This window comes from Electrophorus electricus, chromosome 11 (genome assembly GCF_041902795.1).
Source record: "Electrophorus electricus isolate QZ-2024a chromosome 11, ASM4190279v1, whole genome shotgun sequence".
Taxonomy (NCBI): Eukaryota; Metazoa; Chordata; class Actinopteri; order Gymnotiformes; family Gymnotidae; genus Electrophorus; species Electrophorus electricus.
The window spans coordinates 6,397,832-6,417,902 of NC_137507.1; the positions used below are offsets into that span (position 1 = coordinate 6,397,832).

At 44.0% G+C, this 20,071-nt stretch overlaps 2 long non-coding RNA genes and 1 other non-coding gene across 3 annotated transcripts; 2 read left to right on the forward strand and 1 right to left on the reverse strand.

Annotated features, from left to right (window-relative positions):
- Positions 1-1,635: 1,635 nt before the first annotated feature.
- LOC145659903 (uncharacterized) lies at positions 1,636-10,264 on the reverse strand. The gene is made up of 3 exons (XR_014126068.1): positions 10,010-10,264; positions 6,020-6,109; positions 1,636-4,261 (listed from the first exon to the last, which is right to left on the reverse strand). It is a non-coding gene; the product is annotated as an uncharacterized LOC145659903 (long non-coding RNA).
- On the forward strand, positions 10,261-13,645 carry LOC145659904 (uncharacterized). The gene is made up of 3 exons (XR_014126069.1): positions 10,261-10,755; positions 10,895-10,960; positions 11,504-13,645. It is a non-coding gene; the product is annotated as an uncharacterized LOC145659904 (long non-coding RNA).
- A 2,514-nt stretch (positions 13,646-16,159) lies between these two features.
- LOC113575810 (uncharacterized) lies at positions 16,160-17,823 on the forward strand. Its single transcript, XR_014125736.1, has 3 exons — positions 16,160-16,838; positions 16,942-17,055; positions 17,800-17,823. It is a non-coding gene; the product is annotated as an uncharacterized LOC113575810 (transcript).
- Positions 17,824-20,071: the final 2,248 nt, after the last annotated feature.

The window sequence follows — 20,071 nt, forward strand, 5'->3', positions numbered from 1 at the left end:
GTTATAGACTGTAGCCTGTATCAGTTGCCATTTGTGTAAGCATTCCTCTTCATCAATGATGAGTTTGTTCCAACATACACACCAGCACCCACACACACAAACATGCCATGAGCTTTACATTATAATGCATGAGTGTCACTGCTGTGTTGAGTCTTGTCCACTGTTTTGTTGAGATGTGTCCTCTGCTGTGTTAAGACCTGTCCTCTGCTGTGTTGAGACCTGTCCTCTGTTGTGTTGAGACCTGTCCTCTGCTGTGTTGAGACCTGTCCTCTGTTGTGTTGAGACCTGTCCTCTGCTGTGTTGAGATCTGTCCTCTGCTGTGTTGAGACCTGTCCTCTGCTGTGTTGAGACCTGTCCTCTGCTGTGTTGAGACCTGTCCTCTGCTGTGTTGAGACCTGTCCTCTGCTGTGTTGAGACCTGTCCTCTGTTGTGTTGAGACCTGTCCTCTGTTGTGTTGAGACCTGTCCTCTGCTGTGTTGAGACCTGTCCTCTGCTGTGTTGAGACCTGTCCTCTGTTGTGTTGAGACCTGTCCTCTGTTGTGTTGAGACCTGTCCTCTGCTGTGTTGAGACCTGTCCTCTGTTGTGTTGAGACCTGTCCTCTGCTGTGTTGAGACCTGTCCTCTGCTGTGTTGAGACCTGTCCTCTGCTGTGTTGAGACCTGTCCTCTGCTGTGTTGAGACCTGTCCTCTGCTGTGTTGAGACCTGTCCTCTGCTGTGTTGAGACCTGTCCTCTGCTGTGTTGAGACCTGTCCTCTGTTGTGTTGAGACCTGTCCTCTGCTGTGTTGAGACCTGTCCTCTGCTGTGTTGAGACCTGTCCTCTGCTGTGTTGAGACCTGTCCTCTGCTGTGTTGAGACCTGTCCTCTGCTGTGTTGAGACCTGTACTCTGGTGCTTTGCTGGTAAGAGCATCAGGTGCGCCAAAGAACAACTTCACTGCGTTTGATGTTTTTATCTGTGTACCATTCATTCTGTTGGAGGAAAATGCAGTGAAGAAAATGAAACAAAAACAAACCCCTCCAATGGAAATTTTCACATTTTGTCTCCAGTTTACAGACTTGAGATCATTTCAGGAAGTATTTTTCAGGAAGATGTAGAACTGCTTGTAGCCTTTTATATCCTAATTGTATTAACTGTAATTAAGGCCCATTTTGGAATTGGATGTTGATATTGATTGCTGATTTAAGCTTGAAACTCAAATGTGCAAAGATTGAGAGTTATTGTTTGTATAGAGAATGTTTCAAATAACCTGCTTTAAACTGTCTGCATGTAAATGAGATTAACATCTTTTCCTCTGGACTGGTATCATTTGAAAGTTAATATTAATGACAGTAAGCAAGCCTTGTCCCTTTTCACTGGGTAGATCATCATAGAGAAACCTCTTTATTTTCATCTCTGTCCTCAGCACCGTAGCTGTCTCAGGTGTGGTCCTGTTATCCAGTCTCTGACTGTCCTAACAAAGGTTAAACGCTGCACTAACCAGCTGATCTGTCTGCTGCTGTATCACTCTTCACCTGGTCTGTCACTTCACGCCGCATGTCTACAGTTCCACCCACGTTCGTTCTGACACAGCTGCTCTTTAAGCTCCGTTCTAAAGGAGACAGGCCAGCCACATCTCATCCTGCCTCTCCTTTGAGTCTGAGTCTGGTTCTTCTCTCATGTGTCATCAAACATGCCACATGTGTCACCATTCTTTCCCATTTTAATATAATAGTATCGCTTGATTGCATGTTTATGTAACAGTTATAAAATGGAATTGCAGATTTAATATGCGGTTAATAACCTGAAAATATATTTAATCCTATGCATGAATAATACATGAAAATTAAAAATAAAACATACGTGATTCTCCATGTAGTGGACTGTAGTCTTAGGATTTAGATTTAGAACAGTGAAACTCTAAAACATTTGTCCTAGTTTTGTGATTAAGGTATTGGAAAGATCTGTGTGCCTGTACAAATATGTCAGAGCCACCATCATGTTTCAGTGCAATCCTCAGAACAAAATGAAAGCCATCCCCTGTAGTCCAGACCAGTGCGACGTTCATGCTCTATGCTTGTGACTGAGTGTGCCGCCTGGAAGCACAGCTAAGATTTCTGCTGGTTATATCCCCTTTAAGAAATGAGAGGCATCCAGAGAGATTTTGATCAAAGTCAGAAGAGTGAGGGGCCAGGCGTAATACCTGCAAGTCTGCTGTAGCGCGGGAGCCCGGCAGGTCCCAAGGCTGATGGGCTCCTTTCCGTCACAGCACTGTACACCCACAACAGTGAAAGAATGAAAGAATGAAATTAATTGTCTTGTCTTTCGCTCAGTAGAACTGAACAGTGTTTCCTTTCTTTCTGTCGTCCGGCCAGGATGATCACGTCTCCTTTCTGTCTGTTCCTCTCTTCAGAAATCTCTGGCTCAACCTGACTCTTCGTCCTCCAGCGGTGAAGACCACGATGCTCAGGGCCTGGTGCTTGTTTCAGGTATGCCTTCTGCAGTGACGTTGTATTTCATGGACTGGCACATCCAATCAAAGTAACTGCACACAGTCTGCAGCCACCTGAGAGATTACTCCCACCATTATCATCAATCCTAAAACATCTGTGAGGAACACGCAGTGTCATACCAAGCACATCACACAGGAATCTGAGTTACACTTGACTAGTTAAACCTAAAAGCAAAAACCTCAGAATGAGAAAACTGGTTTACAGTGAAGTGCAGTGTGTTGGCTGTTCTTTTAAATCAGCTTTACTGGAACACACAGTGATGAAAGAAATATAATGGTGACTAAACTAGAGCTTATGAATTGGAGAGCAGGATGGCACAAGAGAAGGGAAACCACAGCAAAGGATGAGTCAGGCAAAAGACATCCAAAATCTAAGAGAAATAAAAGAGTAATGTAAGAGAAATGTAAGAGAAATGTAAAAAGTACAACAGAGAGTGAAGAATGTATGAAAGGGGAAATAGGTCAGTACAGATAAAACACAGAGGCAGGGAAGATGGTCATGAAAGACTGGAATATCTCAACATTGTCACCACTGTAACAAGGGTATGACCAAGGGTAAAGTCAACACTGTAATATGTAATAAGGGTAGGACCAGGGGTAAAGTCAACATTGTAACAAGGGTAGGACCAGGGGTAAAGTCAACACTGTAACAAGGGTAGGACCAAGGGTAAAGTCAACACTGTAACAAGGGTAGGACCAGGGGTAATGTCAACACTGTAACAAGGGTAGGACCAGGGGTAAAGTCAACACTGTAACAAGGGTAGGACCAAGAGTAAAGTCAAAACTGTAACTAGAGTAGAACTTGGGGATGCAACCATGCAGCAGGAATCAAATCTTTCATGTCACACATATGTCAGAGAAAATCAGAGATCTGGGGGCTGAAGCGAATGGTATTACAGGATTAAATTAAAGAGTGGAGTTGGTTTAAGTCTTATGTAAAAGTCCTCACTGATTTAGAGTTTCAGATTTTACCTTCATGCATCCAAAAAACCAAAGCTTTGTGTTTGTCAACATTCGTGTGATTCCAACACATCGTCATTCCACAAAAAAAACAAATAAACAAACAAATAAATAAATAAAATAAAGTTCCCAGTTGTATCCTTCTGTTTCAAAATCACAGTGAGAGAGTGAGAGCAGAGCATCCTGTTTGTTTAAATGCTACAGGAGTGTGTAGATCCCTCATCTCGGTTTAAATGCTGATGTTGGTTTTTAACTGAAAAAGTCTGAAGGCCTATGAGCAACATTACCATAAAAGCCGGTGAAAAAGGCAGGTCTATGCTGACCTTTTCCCTTAGCTCAGATCGCTCTCCTGCCAGGCTGACACCTCTCCACATCTCTCCAAACTCCCCAGTCCTTGTAGGGCACATATGACATGTTTTTCAATTTGGAGTTTCTGACACTAATGAAGGCCAATAATGTGCACATTTAATGCCTCCCTGTTCACACAGTCCATGTCCCTCAGCCAGCTGACAGCGCTGTTTTAGGTGCACTCAGCTTAAGTGTCCCACCCCACGTGTCCAATTACGGTGCTTACCCCAACAACACCAAGCACCGCAGTTTATGTTATTGACAACAAGGACCAGCTTTGCTGACACAGTGTTCAATCCATCCATGACTGACCATATGGCAACAGAGCTCCCATGCACACAGCCGAGCGCAGGAGGGGGAGTCCTGTGTAGAGGGATGAGAGAGACACTGAGGAACAGAGGATGAGGTCTGCTGTCACCATGGTCCTGTGACTAACCATGACACCTCCGGCCCAGGCATCCTTTCTGAGGACAGATCACAAAGACCATCTTACCGCAATGTGCTAATGAAATGAATGTTCAGAAACGAAACCTTGGTATTGTCACGGTACGGCCCTCGCCCCCCCAAATGTCTTCTCGTGTGTGTGTTCGTCAACGTGGCCACGCCCTCCTTGTGTCTCACGCCTGCTCCTTATCGTGTCGTTTATCATATGTATAAAGGGCTGTCGTGTACGCGTTTGTGTTGTGGGTTTTTTGACTCTGTTGGTGTGCGTGTCTGAACGTTAAATAAAACGTATGTTTCTGTTCCACGCCGCGCGTCTCCGCATCCTGCCGAAAACCTCCACGATACAGAAAAACCGACCGACAAAGGATGCCTGGGAAGGGCAGTAAGAAAGAGAAAGGAGAAGAAGGGAGGTAAACGCCCGCCCACAACCCGCGCAGCGAGACCCCGGCATCCTGGCCTCACTCCACACTTCCACCATGGGGGAGGAGGCCGCTGGACGATTTTGGGGGGGCCCCCGAGTATGGTCCAGGGTCGGACTCTGCGCAGTCCTACAGACCCCAGCCGGACTCTGAGGATTGGTACGCAGAGTCTTACGACCGCTACATGGAAATCCAGGAGGGGTACGTGGATTATGGAGAATACGGGGAGTGCAGCGACGTTAGTCTGCGGTCGGACGTGGGGTTCGGCTATGGGGAGGACCCATCTATGGAGGTGGAGGAGCTCCTCTATGGGGATCCCTCCAATGGCAGTGACGTAGAGTCTGTGGACTCCGAGAGCAACGAAGCCCCGGCACTTCAGATACCACCCAAGGCTCCGCCTAGGAGGCGCCGCTCGAGCGGTACAAAGAGGGGCGACCGTGCTCGAGGACACTCTTCCCACTACGGCGTACAGCCCCGGAACGCACACACCGGTACCTAAGCCTTGTATAGGCAAGGGGGAGGCATCGCCAGTGCTCACCCGAGAGACAGGCAAAGCAACTGGTGCGCCTCCTGTCACGGGTGTGCGGAGGTCACCGCCCCCCAAATCGGCGAGAGGCGATCCCCCATAGGCGGGTGGGACTCCAGCCCAGCCAACAACTGGGGGACAGGCCGGGGTTTCTGCCAGCCCCCCCGACTGTAATTTTGTACCCGCCACTGTGTCTGTCCCCGTCATGTTGTCTGTGCCTGTTGCTCTGTCCCCCTTTGTATCTGTGCCTGTGCCTGTCAGTGTGTCCGTCCCTGTGTGTGTCGTTATCCTGATCCCTGTCCTTCCCCCAACTGTCCTGCTCGCCCTGGCCTGTGGCGGGTCACTCGGCCCCCTGGCCTCGTTTGGCATTGGTTTCGGGACCGCAGCCCGATAGGCTGGCACGCCGGGAGACACGCCCTTGGGGGGAGGGGTAACGGTATGGCCCCTCTCCCCTCGTGTGTGTGTGTGGCCCCTCGGTATGGCCCCTCGTGTGTGTGTGTGTGTGTGTGTGTTCGTCAACGTGGCCACTCCCTCCTTGTGTCTCATACCTGCTCCTTATCATGTCATTTATCATATGTATAAAGGTCTGTCGTGTACACGTTTGTGTTGTTGTGCGTGTCTGAAACGTATGTTTCTGTTCCATGCTGCTCATCTCCACATCCTGCCAAAAACCTCCACATTACAGGTATATGATTAACAAAAGTTTTTTTAATTAATTGAATGTTTATAAATGTTCTATGGATAGACGCTGGAGATTTCTGAAGTGAATGTGAAAATGAGGCAGCTCCTCCAGCAGAAGCCCACCTACCTGCCCCGAAAACACTGTTACTCACGTTCTTTGGTCTAGTCGAGTAACATCCAATCACAGGTGGTCCTGCAGTGAACAGCGTACACCTGGGTCACAGTCTGGAACAGTAACATACCTAAGAAAATGTCAAAGGAGTGTAAATTCAAGTTAGGATTAGGGTTAACCCGGGTTAGGTGTGTCTAATGAACTGGGTCATGATGGTATTTATTTGCTTTAATGCTTTATTTATTGATTTATTTTGCTTATTAAGTCTTTTTGGGGTAAGAACTGGTAATTAAACAGTGCTTGGGTGGTAGGTATGAATTAAAAGTGTGTAATGCATAGGTGCACTAACGCAACAGGCAGAATTATCCACAGAAACGTGGGGTTAAATCCTTAGTGATGAGTGTTACAGTGAATGAAGATTTAGTAAGCGTGGCTATGGTGAATCCGTAAATGTCAAGAAATAAAGATGTAAATAATTGTAAGTTCAAAGTAATAATAATATTTAAGGGTTAAAACAATTAAAATTGGACAGTTGTGTGTTATGTGAAGGGGGACGTGTGTGTCAGGTGTGTAGTGGCAGACTATCCAGAACAAGATCTCTGTTGTCTAATTTAAGATCCACTGTGTCTTGTTTTAATCTTCTCAGAACCTTTCAGCCAACTTCAGGCCTCTGGTCCAAGCTAACTCACCAAGTACAAAAGGTCAGAGGTGGCTGCGGTGCAGGTATGCAGCGGTCAGGTGCTGACCCATGAAATATGGAGCTTCTAAAAACACCTTGACATGAATGAGGTTTGGCAGCTGGTGACCGTACACAATTACACTTCTATTAACCCAAAGGAAGAAAGTGGGGACAGTGAGCAGAAAAAGAGCCATGTGAGGTGGGACTGTGGTCCGGACGCATCTGCACTGGATGCTGTGTCATGTGATCTAGTCCTCCATTGAGCCACAGTCCTGTCAGTCAGAAGGTTCCTCTGTGAAGTGCTACTGTTTCTGCTAACATTATGTGATCACTTCCATAAACAAACTTTTTTCTGTGTTCAAACTTGATGGTACTTGACTTGTAATCAGAAGGTTGCTGGTTCAAGCCCCGCCACTGCCAAGTTCCCACTGTTGGGCCCCTGACCAAGGCCCTTAACCCTCAATTGCTCAAGTTGTATTCACTCATAATTGTAAGTCGCTTTGGATAAAAGCATCAGCTATATGCTGTAAATGTAAATGCTGTAAATGTAACATAGTAGTTGTTGAGTGTTCTTAGTTGTTATGTTCAATAATGTAACTCCATGCAACATGGCATGGTTCTGCGTCATGTTTACATTCGAGTTGGCAGCTGTGGGTCAGGTAGTATAAATGCCACACCCCTCTGTGTGGACTGTGGTTGCCAACAGCTGTGTTTTCATCCTGATATCTGACTCATTTTATTGACAGTTTAATGTGTCAGAAACATTATGGAACAGGCTCTGTATCCATCAGCTCTTTAAAGGTTGAGTAAACTACTGTCCACTTTCATTACAGGACATAAACAATGTATGAACATGTTAATGCTTTTAGGCTTTAGTGCTTTGGCATTAAATGGAGCATGAGGGACGCTGCTGTGTCCTCGACAGGACACTAGTGTGTAGTCCTCGGGACGCTGCTATACTGTAACATCCTAAAGACACTAGTGTGTAGTCCTTGGGACGCTGCTGTACTGTAACATCCTAAAGACACTAGTGTGTAGTCCTTGGGACGCTGCTGTACTGTAACATCCTAAAGACACTAGTGTGTAGTCCTCGGGACGCTGCTGTACTGTAACATCCTAAGGACACTACTGGGTCTTTCTCGGGACACTGCTGTGTTGTCCTCAGGATGATGTTGTGTTGTCCTCAGGACAATAGTGGGTTTTCCTCGGGACGCTGCTGTGTTGTCCTCAGGACACTACTGTAACATCTTTGGGACACTTCTGTCTTGTACCTGTCTAGTAAGTTTATTACTGTTGATTACTGTGGAATCAGCCAATATTTATTTGGCAAATGCATTTCTGTCCCAGTTTATTGCAGTATTTTCTGTGTCAAAAGAAAGAATAATAATTCTAATAATAAAAAAAACAATTAGTCACCCATTTTTCCTGCATTAATTACACAATAGTGACTGATCAGACAAATTTAATTTGCCAAGTTTACAGTACTATTTTGCTGCAGTGCTGGGGTGCAGTGCTCACAGGTACTGCTACAGTGCTGGGGTACAGTGCTCACCAGCACTGCTACAGTGCTGGGGGTGCAGTGCTCACGGGTACTGCTACAGTGCTGGGGTACAGTGCTCACCAGCACTGCTACAGTGCTGGGGGTGCAGTGCTCACCAGCACTGCTACAGTGCTGGGGGTGCAGTGCTCACCGGTACTGCTGCAGTGCTGTGGGTGCAGTGCTCATGGGTACTGCTACAGTGCTGTGGGTGCAGTGCTCACTGGCAATCTGTCAGCCCTGACAACTCTCAAGCCGTTAGCACATGCCAACATGCATGTCAGCAGTGGTAGCTCAGTGGTTAAGGTCCTTGACTTGCAGTGGGAAGGTTGCTGGTTTAAGCCCCACCACTACCAAGCTGCCGCTGTTGGGTCCCTAACCCTCAATAGCTGAAGTTGTACTCAGTCAAAATTGTAAGTTGCTTTGGATAAAAGCATCATGTAAATGTAATATATGGCTAAGTGGACTCAAGTGTTTATGGTCACCATGAGAATTCATGTTTTCTCTCCTTATGGCTGATATATGTGTGAGACATGGAGCTGACCTCACCAAGCTTTACCTACTACAGTCTAATGCTTGCATCTCTGTGGAGTATGTGGGGATGGGGTGTCGTTTACACCATGCTGCTTAAATATACAAGCACAGAGACATAATTGCATTATGTCTATATGCATAACAACCAGTCAGCAAACAGACTACACATTGTCACTGTGGTTCATGTTACACCCAAGGGTTTTTTTACGATGCCAACGATGTTTCAGCACTTTTGCAGACGAGGTTCTGACTGATAATCCAGATCATTCTTTCCCATAACTGAGCCACAGATGCTACAGCCTGTCGGGGTGCAACCACACACATACACATAGACACACACACACATGCACACACAGACACAGACACACACACACACGCACACACACACACACACACGTCCTCCCCAGGGGAGCGGTGAACAGAAGCTGCGTGCTGGTTCAGAGTTTGTGCCTGGAATGCGAATCTGCTAAATGTCTAGTGGAACAGCCATTGAAAATGAACTCAAAATTCATTTTGGATATAAAGTTTTCAATAAATCCAATCCAATATAACATAATATGTAGCACTTTCATTATAATATCTATGGTGCTTGTTTCTCTTTTGGCAAGACCATTTTTAACGTTTGATCATAGATTATTAAGATGTTGACCCCCTATTGGCTGATAGATGCCTGTTCCACAATTCACAAACATCCAGCAGTCCAGATCTGTTTGTATTTTCACAGTTTATATTAGCCACCATTCTGCTCTTTACTGGTGCTCAGTTTCTGATCATGGGACCTCTGTTTTCTGGATGTTCTCGTGTGACTGACAACCCTGAGGTCAACAGTGACAGACAAGTGTAAAAACTTCAGAAATTCTGCAGTTCCTGACACACCCACTGCCACGTCACTAACACTGTGGTGATAGTGGAGGGTTACACAAGATCCACCCCACAGGAGCTGTCCAGGGGGCAGAGGGACAGACAGAGGGGACCCCAACAGATCAGACAGACAGAGGGAACACCTACAGATCAGACAGACAGAGTGAACACTAACAGATCAGACAGCAGGAACACCTACAGAACAGACAGACAGAGAGAACACTTACAGATCAGACAGACAGAGAGAACACTAACAGATCAGACAGCCAGTTGAAACACTTACAGATCATACAGACAGTTGGAATAATTACAGATCAGACAGCAGGAACACCTACAGAACAGACAGACAGAGAGAACACTAACAGATCAGACAGACAGTTGGAATACTTACAGATCTGACAGAAAGTTGGAATACTTACAGATCAGACAGAGCACACTCTGAAGTCCAAGCCTCAGTCCAGACTCTTGCAGAATGCCAGCTTTACTTTGAGAGTGAGCTGGAGACATCAGTATTAGAGAAGACAGAGAAGTCTATTAAATATATATGGGACAGTGTGAAAGGTTTGGTTTTATAACACAAAGTCCTGCCCTTCAATAAAAGGACCAAATATTGTTTTAGTAAAGGTGTAGAAGCCAATAACATATGATCTGTGTCACACCAGCAGACCTGAGCGTTCCCCCTTTCCCTAGTAACCGAGTCACGTCCGTGTTTTCGTCAGTCTCCATGGTTCCATGTCTCTTCCCCTTTGTGTCCAGATGTTCCGAGTTTGTCCATAATTGCATTCCTATGTTCCTGCGTCTCTTGTTTGTTGGTCATTGTTTCTGATTAGATCCCGTTTGTCCTCGCGTATATGTGGGTTTAGTAAGATCCCATTTGTCCTCGCGTATATGTGGGTTTAGTAAGATCCCGTTTGTCCTCGCGTATATGTGGGTTTAGTTAGATCCCGTTTGTCCTCGCGTATATGTGGGTTTAGTAAGATCCCGTTTGTCCTCGCTTGAATGTATTTAGAATATTCCCTTTTGATCTTGCCCCTTGTTCCTATGCTCTTTCTCCCCGCGCTCCCTGTTTAGTTTTCCTTGCTGTCCATGTTGTTTTCCTGGTTTAGTTCTCTGCTGTTCCATCGTCTGTAATACTTTGTGTGTTTTAGTCTGCGTTGTACTTTCTGTGAGTATTTATTTGTCAAACTTGGTCTCACCCTAACTCTATTAGCCTGTTATATTCTGTATTGTTTCCCTGGCTAATCTGTCTGTTAAGCTTATTATTCACTTCTTCGGTTTGTCTGTTCACATTATGGCATCCTTAGTTCCGTTTCACAAGAAGTCTGCCAAGGGTAAGGGAACATCAGACTCTAAGCCAGTCGAGACTCCTGGTAAGTGCTCACAACCTATCGATCACACCGCTAGTGTTTAATGCAGAGGTCTCGAGCAGTGTTCATGTTTCATGTTTCCTTCCATTGGGACTGGATTCACAGACTTTTTTCAGGACTTGTTGAACAGGCTAAAGGCTGGTGAGCCTTGGTCTCTTCCTTCTAGTATGGGTCCCCCACATGAGCACAATGAGGAAGGTTCCTTGGAGGGGTTCATATTAGAAAGTAAGAATTTTCAAATACTTCCTCTGTCCAGATCCTCCAGAATTCCTCAAGGTCCAGTTTTTGTTGCAGTGTTTAGAAGGGAGAGCATTACAATGGGTGGATATACTAATGACTCATAGAACTGAAGAGATGGGTAGTTTTGAGGGTTTTTTTTTTTTTTTGGTCTTTTAAGGCAGAGATTTGCCATCACTGATATCTCCATACCCATCGGCACAGCCGCCAAATCTGTTCCGGTTCCTGCCATGGTGAGATGCCTCTGCCTTTCCTGATCCCGGCATAGTGGATGCCACCAGAGGTCACTCACCTTATTCCTGTTACCAGGTGTGTTCCTGTGGCCAGGCCTACGGACCCTCCAGACCCGCAGCCGTGCCCATGGACCCGTTGTGGACTGCTGCGCCCCCCAACTCGCTGCTGGTCAGGGCAGATGTGCCCGTGGACCTGCCACTGACTGCTGCACTCCCGTATCTACCACATAATTTCGCAGCAGCACTGCCAGTTCAGCCAGGCTGTGCTTTGGGTGCTATGGACCCATCACTGCCTGGTCCTCCTCACGGAGTGGAAGTAGCCACTCTACATATCCCCGTGCCTCAAGCCAGGCCTTTTCCAGTGCCTTGTGCTAGCCATGTTCCTGGGGCTCCTCCTGCTGACTCTCCTTGGCCCAAAGAGGAGGCTACCGGTGGACTCCCTGAGACGCCTTAGACTCCTCTGCTTCCTATGACTGTTTCTCCTGTTACCTCAGTTCCTGTGTTGCCTGCTCATGTTCCTGGTTGTGTCCATGTTCCTGTCCATATGTCCATGCCTGTTTGTTTCTGTGCGTAAGCCTGTTACCCTGCCTCTCCCAGTTCCTGTATCCATGCCTGTTGTACATTTTGTTCCAGTACCCTTGACGGTCATGGTTCACATTTCTTCTGTCCCAGGACCCATTCCCGCAGCTATGCCCCAGACCAGCTTTTCTCCTCACCTTTTCTTCTTATCTGTGCCATGTCCTGTCCCAGCCATGTTTAAAATCCCACTCCTTTTCCCTGTCGTGTTTCTGTACCTGTCGGTGACTTAGCCCCTGGTCTTAGTTCCAGGAGAAGGTACATCTCAACTTTTCCTGCTCCTGTTACCCTGCTTTGTGTCTGCTTTTGAGTCTCCTGTTTCTTTGCCTGTTCCTTTGTATCATCTGGATCCTGACCCTGCTCCTCATCTTGCCTGTTTGGGTCCTGTTGGTGCCTTTCCCTTTGGCTTGTCCCGCATTTCAGGAGCTGTGCGTTAAGGGGAGGGTACTATCTCACCCGCAGACCTGAGCATTCTCCGTCTCCCTAGTAAGTCACTTCTGTTTGTCTTTCCATGGTTCTGTGTCTCCTCCCCTTTTGTGTCCAGCTGTTCCGAGTTTGTCCCTAATTGTATTCCTATGTAAACACCCTTCCTCCGTCTCTTGTTTATCAGTCATTGTCTCTAGTTAGATCCCGTTTGTCCTCGCTTGAATGTATTTAGAATATTCCCATTTGATCTTGCCCCTCGTTCCTATGCTCTTTCTCCCCGCGCTCCCTGTTTAGTTTTCCTCGCTGTCCATGTTGCCTTCCTGGTTTAGTTCTCTGCTGTTCCATCTTTTGTAATACTTTCTGTGTGTTTTAGTCTGCGGTGTACTTTCAGTGAGTTTGTCAAACTTGGTCTTGCCCTAACCCTGTTAGCCTGTTCTATTCTGTATTGTTTCCCTGGTTAGTCTGTCTGTTAAGCTTATTACTCATTTCTTCTAGTTGGTTTGTCTGTTCACATTATGGCATCCTTAGTTCTGTTTCTCGTAATCTCCAAGGCACTTCAAGTGTGTTCGCCCTCTGCCTCCACCTCGTTACAATCTGCAGCTAGTTTGGCACAATAAAACAAATTCTGAGATCCCAGTATCCTTAAGACTTGGGCATCATGTGTTGAGCCAGTGTTGGTGTCTGTCACTCACTACACCTGTAGAAGTCATCTTGACTTCATCCCTCCAGAGGAAACATTCTTAGTATGACCTGACCAAGTGTCACTGCCATCGCACAAATGGCCAGTTAAAAAGGTGCTGATCTGCTTATTATCAGCGCAATCATGTGCACAGCAGTCAACCACCTGACATTTGAGTCAATGATCACAAATTATGTATGCTTTTTATGTTCAATTTTACCAGTGACTTCAGTTTTTGTACAATTTGTCAGTTAGTTTATAGTCCCTGCTGAATCAGACAGGACCAGGTCCTGTGTGATTGGAATTAACTGTGCCAAGACGGCCTCGTGGAAGACAGCACTGCCACCAGTCATGTGCTCGTTGGTACATGGTACATATGAGAGAATTCTTTTACATTTCTTAGTTAATATGAGCTACTTCCAAATGATCCTTTTCCTAAATTGAGTTGCACCACTAATACGTAAGTCTATCTAGTAACAAATAACTCAATAGGGCCAAGGTAAACACTGTCACTTGCATGACGAATGCATGACCAAGCTGTCAACATGTTTCTATGGCAACAGAAAGCAACTTGCGATATTTTACATTTCATTTAAAAAAAAGAATGTAAAATGTTAAACAGACAAACATGTATAATGTTTATATTTTTAAACCTGATCTGAATAAAATCAAAAACAGGTTGTCTGTAAAAAGTGTGTGACCTGTTTATTTAATCACCTAAACACTTAGGGTTAGGGTTAACACTGCCCTGGGGTGGTTAGGGTTAGGTTTGGGGTTAACACTGCCCTCACAGGTAGTTTGTAAGATATTTTCTTGAGTGGTCTAAGATATTTTCACAGTGCTGTATATCACTTTTTTCCTTATACAGTTTGTGTTTATAGATATAATAGTTGTGCTAAATGAATTTGTAATTCATTAAGCAGCTGGAATGTATGTAACATAAGCTGTGCTTGTCATAAAAAAAATGTATTGCAGCAAAAAGTAGCCAAGAACATTTGTTCTTTTCACAAAATTTCACTAACTTGTGTGTGTGACAGAGAGTGTGATTGAACATATGCCATGTGTAACCAAGAAAATCCCCTTAATCTCATTGTGCTAACTGGAGTGGATATTGAGGGGATGTTGAATGAGTTTTCAGATGTACTAACACTGAAACCAGTCATACTGCTGTTGTAATAAGCCCATATATAGTGGATCATTAAAGGAGCTCCATGTATAAGGTATTTTGAGGTATTGTGACCTGTATTTTTAAATTTTTTTAAATTATTTTAGTCACAGGCTCCAAATAGCCAGCAAGGTTTTGATGCTAGGGAGATTTTGATGGCTTAGAGTGCCACCTAGTGTTTGTGTGAGGAACTGTCATGAAATGCTTGTAAAAGTTTGTGGGTAGATGGAGAACACATTCAGGACTAGATCCATCAAATTCTCCTGATTCAGAGAAGAAGGACTTGCACATTGGGCCTCATTTGTCCTGTGCTTCACTGCAAACCAATAAACATCTCAGTAACAGTTGAACTGTTAAGTGTGAACTAAATATTGGCACTGAATACAGAGCTGAGGAGAGGGTGAGATAAACAAAAATACATGCTGATACAAATAAATACCAACAGATAAATTGTAAGCTAATTATTTTTAATTGAGAAATATCCAATGAACAAGATTTCTGAAGCTGAACACAAGATGGCGTTGCGCTCTCACTCTCAGGGCAGTCTTGACTGAACTTTCAGAACAAAGGTTAGAAGCTTTATTTGTCAGCTTTGTCAGACTTTGTGTGTCATCAAGTAGAACATTGTAAACATTAAAAAATATGAGCAAATAGTAAACTTGTATTTGATCATGTGTCCTTGCAGAGTTCTCTCTCATAAACGTTATTTACAATGAGCTGCGGTAGTGCAAAGCTGATTTAGGACTCCATGCGTTTTATGAGGCTCCATACTGGATCATTCCAGCAATCAGACTCAAACTTCGTGGTTCTGTGTATTATTAGACATGGTTCTGTGTATTATTAAAAAGTGAAGACAAATATAAATCAGTTTGTTGTGTGTCAATGTGAATTTATGGGGTTTGTTAAAGTCTAAATTCTCCGCTCCTCCTCTCTGAAATCCTGGTGATGTCACAGTGCAAGACTACCCTTATCAGAGAGAGAGAGAGAGAGAGAGAGAGAGTGAGAGAGAGAGAGAGAGAGAGAGAGAAAGAATGAGAATGACTAACGAGATACTGAAATCACTTTGTATTTAGAATTGTTTGGCAAGCCAAAATGTCAACAATGGAAACTGAGATTGGAGAACAGAAAGAGGGGTCATCACCAAACAGGAAGGAATCCCAGAACCCCCCAAACCATCTGTCGTACTGTATTGAGGACATACTAAACAGGCCTTCCTGTCTGACAGAGGAGCAGAAGCTTGCTGATCACCTACACGTATGTCCTCTGACACTCAATGGACAGGACAAATCAAAATCCAACCAACACTCAGGTGAAGTTCTTGAAAAACTTTCGTTCAGTTTGTTCAACTGTGTCATCTCTTCTTTTCTTCTTTCTAATCTTTAGTTCGTACTGAAAGTCAAAGCCAGAGGGCCGTATGCTTCTTTGTGGATATTTGTTGATATTTCTTTACGGTTTGGTCGTAACACACATTACAATTGTAATACACATTACGGTTTACTTTCAACTGCCATCAAAAGTTTCTGCCGGCCACTTTTTAGTTTATATTTAGTTTATATTTTTAGTTTCTGCAGGACATGACTCAACTACCACTACATCTGTTACGTGCTTAAAATACTCAATGGCACTTAGTCCTGGAGATTCATTGCTGAAGGTTTAAATGTTAGTTTGAATAAATGTAAGATAGAAAAGGACTCACAATAGAAATCATGAACTAGCAGTATGTTAATGATGAATTAATGTTATATTTGATGCTATATTATATTAATAATATATTATTATATTAGTATTATATTAATAATACAGTAATGCTGTTTGTATGAACGTAGTTTATATTGTTGACTTATTAATGTTGTTTATATCTGTTTTTTCCCACACAGGGAGTCGGTGCACACACAGAAGGGTGCGTACCATGTTCACCACGTCCCAGCTAGAGGAGCTGGAGAGGATTTTCCAGGAAACGCACTACCCGGACGTCCACACCCGAGACCAACTGGCCGCACGCACCCAGCTGTCAGAAGGAAGAATTCAAGTAACCCCAGTCTTCATAAAACAACAAACTGTCCTGTCGCACTCGCATGCTTGCATATTACAGTTAGAACCACCATTAAAATTAGCAACTTGTTTCTACAATTAGAGTTTCATGTATTTTATGGTGTAATTTGTCAACAAGGATCATAACCGTGTTCATTTACATTTTTTCCGTAATGCTGTCTGAGATTCCCGGCCTTGGGGTTTTCCAGAGTTCAGGTTTGTTGTAGACACATGGCCAGTGTATCAAAGTGTTCTGTATACATGAAAGAAACACAACCTTTAGTCTCTGAAAAACACATATAAGACCTGCTAATTAATCTAGAGAAATTATATTTGTTGGTGTAATGTCATTTGTTGCTGGATATATAGTGCTGATATATCATATTAACATATTACACAGTATAAAGTGGTATGTTCTGGATGGTATGTTCTGTGTGTAGGTGTCCTAGGGCCAGTATCAGGGCAACTGTTCACATAAAGATGTTTCTAGAAAAGGACATGTTGACTGTTGTTTTCCCCTACAGTAACTCTCATGTAAGACATAAGATTTGCTATCAGATTTGTCCAGGGTGTGAGTCTGTGTTTCCTGGATCTCCAGTGAGATGTTTGTACTGTTTGTCCTCTTCTTGCTGTACAGATTTGGTTCCAGAACAGAAGAGCAAAGTGGAGGCGAACTGAAGGTCAGGGGGAGAATGTCAGACAGCAGGAGTGGAGCGGGAGCCGGCTCCCCCCCCCCCTCCTCTTCACTCCAGTAAGCCACTCCCCCTCCTTTTCAGTTAGTCCCTCCCCCTCATCTTTACTCCAGCAAGCCCCTCCCCCTCCTGTTTACTCCAGTAAGCTCCTCCCCCTCCTTTTTAATAAGCCCCTCCTTGATAATCAGTTTAAGGCTTAAAAGTAAACATAAATCATGATAATCAAATCATAGCCACAGGCTTTTTTTTCTGTATTTTTAAATTGTGTTTTGCTGTATGTAATACAGGGTATATTGCCATCTACTGGTCACAATTAATAATATTTGAAATTCCCATTTGTTTTGCAATTTTTGATAATTCTTTAAAAACTGACATTTTGCACCAGTTCTACACAAATGGCTCTGAATATAATAATAGCAGAACTGTCTGACTGTCATGGAATATGAATGCCAAATTTTTCAACATCAACAGTGTAACATCCCAGGCATAAGACAAACACTGTAAACAAATCCATAACAGTCCAGGAGTAAGCCTAATCACACCATGTGACAGTCCAGCAGTAAGCCTAATCACACCATGTGACAGTCCAGGAGTAAGACTAATCTACCTCCAGAAAACCAGTCCACTTCTACAGTTCATTCTTTAAGTCTTTAAGTCTGTGACTTAAGTCAGTTGTGAACACGGCCAGTACAAGACGGTTCAAATCTATGATAGAGCTGAGATTCTGACCTACTAGTGTAGTTTTTACTGTTCAGTGCAATAACATTTGTGTAATATACATTTATTCTGTCCTCTGATTACAGTTCACGTGCCTCCCTTTACCCCAGAGGCCAGACCCGCCCGGGTGGCCTGACCCGGGTCCAGTGTGCCCGCGGGTACTCTCACCCCTGTTTTGGGAGTCTAGCACCCAGAAGCTCTGTCCCTACATTGGAACTCATTGGCTCCCTGTGTCGCCATGCCAACCCTGGTGCCCCTACCTTACGACCCATCATTCCTACACACACTGCCATGTGACACACTTCCTCACTCATGTCCAAGGCCGTAGGCCATGCTGGCATTAGAAGACTGCTACTGATGTAGGAATGTTACATTATGACTATAATTCTGTTGTTTGTTGTATGAATCCTGTTTCTTTTTTTTTTATTTTAAAGTGTGACTGTGTGCTTTTGAGCACCCAATAATAAATAAATCTTTCACAAATGCAACAGAATCATTCATGACATGGTACCTGAGTGACTAAGTTACATAAACTAAATAAACTACGTGAACCAATCACACCAGTGACCTCTAAGGTTTACCTTGAATGAAGAATGAAGATCAAGGTGAAGAAGTGTGTACTTGGCAGATCTCTGTGTGTGTGTGTGGGTGTGTGTGCATGTGTGTGTTTACGGGTGTGTGTTTGCCTCTCACTTTAAATATTAAGCTCATTGCCACTGCAAAAACATTTTACAGAAATTCCTTTTCTATTTTAATAGTATGCTGTGAGGTCTAATTATAACACAGACGTAAAAAGTATTTGTGAGTGTAGGTTTGAAAGGGCATTAAGAGAACAGCACAAAGCAGCATGCTGGATTATTTTAACACTTATTTACTGCCTTTAGGAGAGAAACTCCTCCATCAGTACACATGACGTTACACATGAATTTTGTTGTTGAAATTTCTAATTATCACTGAATTGGTTTATTGCCGTTTTAAGGATAAGATGCAGCCTTATCTTAATTTGCAAGGTTCACAGGCAGGTCAGGACAGACTGTTAAAAGAACAAGGAAGATTCAGCTCTGTGTTTACACCATGACTTCACCTGACTCAGACAACAAAGAGCAAAATTAAACACCAAAGAAATAAAAACAAACACTACAGGATTTTCTAACAATACTTAAATTTCATTCACATTCACATTTACACTGTTTAGCAGACACTTGTGTTCAGAGTGACTTACAGAAGTGCATTAGCCATCTCTTCAGAACAGTGTCCTTAGCACTAATAGGTTAGAGAACCCCAGCAGGTTAGAAAACAGCAGATTTATGTGAAGTTCTGTGAAGTGTGAAAGTGCTTCCTCCAGGAGCTGATAGCACACACTTCCTGCATGACAGCAGCCGCACTGTCCAGCACGCCCTGCATGTCAGTGTTGTCTGCCACTGAATGTCATGCTCTTTCCTGAAAAGGTAAGTTTGGGTGGAGAACATGCTACATGCGGTTGATGCACCTGTGTACCTGAGTGAGCTCCGACTTCCTCAGCTGCCCACCTGGGTCTCATCGTCTGGCAAAGACGTCCTTAACATTCACTAAGCTCTGTCCTCCACTGCCATCACCATCTCTCAGACTGCCGTTAGCTCAGCTGCCTTCCTCCCCAGCTTACTCTGCTGCACCGCTGAACAGAACACTGCCTTTATTCCCTTTATACAGACACATCACAGACACAACACAGATTCAAAACAGACGCCATACAAACAAAATACAGACGCAATATAAACACAATACAAACACAGTACAGACGTGATTACTGAACCCAGTTATTCCAGCTTTAGACATAATTCAAAAATTGTAATGAAGACACATTTATTGTCAGAGAAGGTGATGTCATGAAATATGACAATTCAGAGTGTGACATTTTTAATCATGTGACTTTGTGGTGATGTCATATTTAGCCTTTTGTGTGTTAATCTTTGTTGCAGAAATGAAAATTATAGAAATTGATCAAAGTGAAATTTTAAAAATTTGCAGATTAACGTGTGTCATGTTTGTTAGTATTCTATGTTTGACACTGAAATCAAGTGTAACACGATGTAGGCATTGACTCAACATGGCCCATTCTGAACTGGGACAGACTCAACATGGCCCAGTCTGAACTGGGACAGACTCAGCATGGACCAGTCCGAACTGGGACAGACTCAACATGGACCAGCCTGAACTGAGACAGATTCAACACAGGCCAGTCTAAACTGGGACAGACTCAATATGGGCCAGTCTAAACTGGGACAGACTCAACATGGGCCAGTCTGAACTGGGACTTCCTATGCTGCTATTTCAAACACACCTTCAGACCTTCAGGGCACATTAGACATTGACACTCTT